This window comes from Schistocerca piceifrons, chromosome 5 (genome assembly GCF_021461385.2).
Source record: "Schistocerca piceifrons isolate TAMUIC-IGC-003096 chromosome 5, iqSchPice1.1, whole genome shotgun sequence".
Classification (NCBI taxonomy): domain Eukaryota; kingdom Metazoa; phylum Arthropoda; class Insecta; order Orthoptera; family Acrididae; genus Schistocerca; species Schistocerca piceifrons.
Window position 1 is genome coordinate 488071516 of NC_060142.1, and position 6000 is coordinate 488077515.

A 6000-nucleotide genomic window follows, 5' to 3' on the forward strand; every position below is an offset into this window, starting at 1 on the left:
TTGAAAGCCCATATTGATGACGTTTTGTCAAAAGGTTTGCACACTGACACTTGTTGATGGCCCACCATTGAAACCTGCAGCAATCTGTGGAAGGGATGCATTTCTGTCATGTTGAACAATTCTCTTCAGTTGTTGTTGGTTCCATTTCACAGGATCTTTTTTCCAGCTACAGTGATGTCAGAGATTTGGATGTTTTACCAGATTCCTGATATTCACAGTACACTTGTGCATTGGTCATATGGGAAAATCCCCACTTTATCACTACCTTGGAGATTCTGTATCACAGCACTCGTACGCCAACTATAACACCACATTCAGACTCACTTAAATCTTCATAACCTGCCATTGTAGCAGCAGTAACCAATGTAACAACTGTGCCAGACACTTTTTGTCTTATACAGGCATTGCCAATGGCAGCACTGTATTATGCCTGTTTACATATCTCTGTATTTGAATATTCATGCCTATGCCAATTTCTTTGGAACTTCAGTATAGATCACTAGAGGGTGATTAAAACGTGTTTTTTAAAAAGCTGGAGACAGCATTAAGTACTTTAATAATAATGAAGTGAAATTATTTTTATATGGGGATTTTAAAATTAACATATAGAATGAAGTTGAAGAAGAGTGACAGCCTCTGAGTACCCTTAACAGCTTTCACGTGTAACCACTCTTTGTGAACTTCAGTAGAATAACAGACTTTTCATCTTCCCTATTGGATAATATCTTTACAAACATGGAAAATAGAGTCACTGCGGTACCAAACATGAATTGTGGACTTTCAGATCACAACATACTCATCACACGTATAAATTCTACTATTTCCAAGGTAATAAAATGTAAGTGGGATAATAAAAGTCACTTTTGCACAGGAAAAGTAAATACTTTTGTTCAGATGTAAGCAAAGGAAAACTGGAAAAATGTATTTTCAAAAACAATAACTGATGACTCAGACAATGCTTTTTCTAGTACTTTCATGTCTATATTTGAGATGTGTTTTCCAAAAAAGCTTACAAAAATCAGTGGCATGCCAAAGAACAACAGGCAGTGGATATCACCTGCTGTCAGGGTATCTAGTTAAACTCTAAAATATCTAAGTCAAAGCAAAAATGACAAAAAGTATAAACACTTCACCAACTTCGTTAAGATGTGTAAGAGCATTTATAGGTAGGTGATTAAAAAAACTAAAACAATGCACAATGACAAAGTAATTTTAGGGTCAGAAAACACATCAAAAGCTGTTTGGAATGTAATAAAAAAAGAAATAAACAAAAATGATGGTGTGTTACTCAGAAATCTTACACTTGCAAGTTACATAAATGTCTACTTCATAAATGCTCCAGCCAACCTGTGTAAAAATTACCTTGGGAATAGTGGAACTCCTGTTCCAAAAGACCAATGTGTCAATTGAATGCTGCTATACCCCACAAATAAACCAGAAGTTATAATAATAATAACAAAATGTCTCCAGGGATTGTCAAAGTATCTGGTTCAGTCATAGTAAAATGTGCTAGTATCATATCAGAAAAGTTCTCACACAACATGAATATATCATTATTGGAAGGAGTGTTTCCTCCACTGCATAAAAAGGGAAATACATATGAAGTGGAAAATTATAGACCAACAGCTTTGTCATCTGTATTTTCAAAAGTAATAGAGACAATCATGAAACGTAGAATTCCAGATCTCTTCTAAAAATTCAATCTCTTGTCTGTAAACCAGCACAGTTTTTTGCAACTGATTGAGCAAAGAATCAGCTACTTCCCACTTCATTGAAAATATTGTAACAGAACTAGGCAGACACAACAGTGCAACAGGAATAAATTTGGACTTACCTTCTTACTTCAAATTTATGTAAATGACATCAAAATTCCAATCAGTGGTACTCATATAACCCTGTTTGCTGATGCTAAAAATGTTGTAACTGGTGTAAACCAAGACCAGCAACAAGAGTTTTGGAATATTTACAAAACTGATTTGAAATGAACAAATTAACTTTAAATATTTCAAAAACTAATTTCAGTCATTACAGGAAAACAAAGTCACAGAATGTCCTGGACCTCAGAAAAAAAAAAAAAAAAAAAAAAAAAAAAAAAAAAAAAAAAAGTGCAGAGAGTAGCTGTCATAAAATTTTTAGGTGTCCATACAGATGAAAATTTAGATCAGAAAGCCCACATCCACTATCTCACTAGAAAGTTAAGTTTTACTTGCTTTGCACTATGTGTAATTAATTAGTAATGTTTCTAGTAAACAGTGTAGCACAACTGTCTATTTTGCTTACATTCAGACAGCTTCTACCTATGGCCTCACTTTCTGCAGTCATAATACTACAAAACTAAAAACCATAAAAACCATCTTCACACTAGACAAATGAGCTGTTAGAATAACAACCAACAGTTCAAGGCTAACACCCTCCATGCAACTATTTCAACAGCTAAATATTGTACCTTTACCATGCCTCTACATACAAAAAAGGGCACCGAAAATTTCAAAAACAACTCAAATTTGCATTCGTATAATACAAGAATGTGCAATGATATCCATGTAAAAAGAGTAAACAAGGCTATTGCACAGAAACAAACAAACATTCAAAGGACCAAAAATGTGTGACAAACTTCCAGTACATGTAAAAGAAATGAAAAAAGTCTACCCTTAAGGAAGAAATATTCAAGTTTTTAATGACCATAGATGTAGATGTAGGTGTAAACAACTGTTATTACAGTGTAAACAAAGAGCTTCAACAACCTAGCAGCAAGTAATTATATGTTGAAACTATACGCCTTAGTCAGTGTCAATAGTATTTTCAGTCAAATGTTTGCTGTGATCTGAATTAGTATTTTCAACAGAAGTGTTACAACTAAAATTTCTTTTGATTTAAATCTTAACTAAGTTATCCCTCAAAAATATCTTTTATGTAATTAATCAAAGTTGTGTGTACAGTTATATATATATATATATATATATATATATATATATATATATATATATATATATATATATATATATATATATGATGAAATCCATACAATGTAAACCGTCTCTGGATGAAAAAACTACTACCACTACTACTACTAGTTAATCAGAGCCACGATGGACATTTTCAGATGTGTCGGCAATGACAACAGAATTATGACACACATTGAAGAATAAACTGTAACACATTTAAACATTCTTGTACAAATAATTTATTTTTCAATGCTGTGTTGTGCTTTGTGAAAGTGTAGGAAACATTATTTACAACTATACACATTTAAGGCCAATTCACACTGGCCATCAGATCACATCATGTCAAAACATTCCACAATGCATTTTACATGGCAAGATTCACACAGCCTGTTAATGGACCATCACATCGCATAAAGGTTTCCGGGGATGAAAGTTTTAATGGAAGTGTTGTCCGCTACCATTGGAAGTTAACTCAATTTGTGGTAATTCGAATTCAGCATTGTTTCCAGAGCACTCAGAAGCCAAGGGTTTCTTTTTAGTGTATACTTCTCTACTGTGTATGTGCTTTTCTGGTGCAGTTTTAGGTAGGGCATGGAAAAAAAACATATCTGTGAGACATAGTGCCTGTCTGTATATTTTATGTGTGTGTTTTCTGTAATACAGTGACGATTTGTGTATTTTAATTCAATCACCCTCCCACACATATGTGCCAATATTCGCTGCACATGTAAAAATTACAACAGGTTATGGGCCCAGTGCATGGGTGTGGTGAGCATGTTTCAGTTCGACGATAAAAGAAGACGAGGTACAGGAACTGATGGTGACGATGTATGTGACATTCTATCTTAGCTGACAACAAAGGAAACAATTCAGAATGACAGAGCCATCAGCGAAGATAGATTGCCTCTGCAGCAATAACTATTTGCATGGTCAATTCATGTTTGTTCACTGATACATCATGGGCATGGGATGCCATAGGAGTGTGATTCGAAACATGTTACAATCAGTCGGCCATGGAGGAAAAGAGGAAAAATGAGAGGGCCTTGTCCACATTCTAATGCTGGTTGACGACCAGTACCTAGATACAATTGGCACTCTAAAACTAGCGAAGGAAATTTGGGAGAAACTGGAAAAAATATGCTGCAGCAAAGGCCTACTTAACATTATATCCCAGATGGAGGACTTGATAAATGTGAAGAAAGTAGACGATATGAGTATGGACGAATATGTAACTAGAGATACTGGCTGCCAGTGGATTAGTGAAGCAAGGAGGCTTTACCATCTTACAACATAGGATTCCTGCTTCTAGGACTGACTCAGAAGTATGACTTGTGTGTGAAATTAGAATTTATGATGGGAGAATATCAATGATAATATTCGCTGATGAAATTGCTATTCTCAGTGAAAGCAAGGAAGATTTACAAGACGGGCACTATCTGAGCAAAAGTATCCAGGCACCCATGTGTAATGCAGAAATGACCACTAGACATCACAAGAGGTGTACCTGCTAGTATAAGAGGAGGAGGGGTGTACTGTGCTGAGATTAGAAAAGCGGTAACTGCAGAATGGGTAAGTCACAAGAGCTTAGTGACTCTAAATGGGTACTAGTCACTGGATGTCATCCGAGTAAAAAATCCATCTGGGTCATGCAAACCCTTCAAAACCTGCACAAGTCAGTTGTTGGTAATGTGACTGTGAAATGGAAATGCGAAGGAATAGCCACATCTAAAACAAGACCAGACACACCTCGTATACTGATGGTCAGAGACCGTCAAGTTTTACAGAGGATGGTTGTACAAAATCGTCTGAAATCAGTGCAAGGACTCAATCGTGGGCTTCAAAGGGCTGCCAGCCGTCCAGATAGTCCGGTGACTGTGAGTAGCCAGCCGGAGTTGCTGAGCAGTTCTAGGTGCTACAGTCTGGAACCGCACGACCGCTACGGTCGCAGGTTTGAAACCTGCCTCGGGCATGGATGTGTGTGATGTCCTTAGTTTGGTTAGATTTAAGTAGTTCTAAGTTCTAGGGGACTGATGACCTCAGGAGTTTAGTCCCATAGTGCTCAGAGGCATTTGAACCATTTATTTGACTGTGAGTAGGGAATTAAAAAGGATGGGGTACAGTGGTTGACCAGCTTCTGGTTAGCCACACATTTCCATAGTCAATGCTAAGTGATGTTTGAGTTGGTTTAAAGAGCGACACCACTGCACAGTGGATAATTGGGAATGAGTGATTTGAGTCATGAATCATGCTGCACCCTGTCGCAATGCAATGGAAATATTTTCGTTTGCTGAATAGTTGGAGAAAGTTAGCTGCTATTATAGGTGAAGTGCAGAGAGTGTGGTGTCACGGTTTGGAGGTGTTTTTCGTGGTTAGGTCATGGTCCCGCTATTGCTCTTAAGAAAACTAAAAATGCGGAAGCATTTGAATACACACACTGAGGTGGCGAAAGTCATGAGATAAATCCTAATATCGTGTCGGGCATTCTATTTCCTGGCTTAGTGCAGCAGCTCGACATGGCATGGACTCAACAAGTTGTCAGAAGTCCCCTGCAGAAATCTTGAACCATGCCGCCTCTACAGCCATCCATGACTACGGAAGTATTACCTTACACGGTGATGCACACGAACTCACCTCTGGATTATGTCCCATAAATTTTCGATGGGATTCATGTCGGCGATTTGGGGGGGCCAAATCATTCACTCGAATTGTCAAGAACGTTCTTCAAACAAATCAGGAACAATTGTGGTCTAATGACATGGCGCATTGTCACCCATAAAAATAGAATCGCCGTTTGGGAACATGGTATTCGTGAATGACTGCAAATCGTCTCCAAGTAGCCGAACATCCAGAGGACTCACTCTGCTCCATGTATACACAGCCCACATCATTAAGGAGCTACCACCAGGTTGCGCAGTGCTTTTTTGACAACATGGGTCCATCGCCTCGTGGGGTCTGCGCCACACTGGAACCCTACCATTAATTCTTACAAACTGTAATATTGTCTCATCTGAACAGGCCTCGGTTTACCAGTCGTCTAAGGTTAACCAGTGTGGTC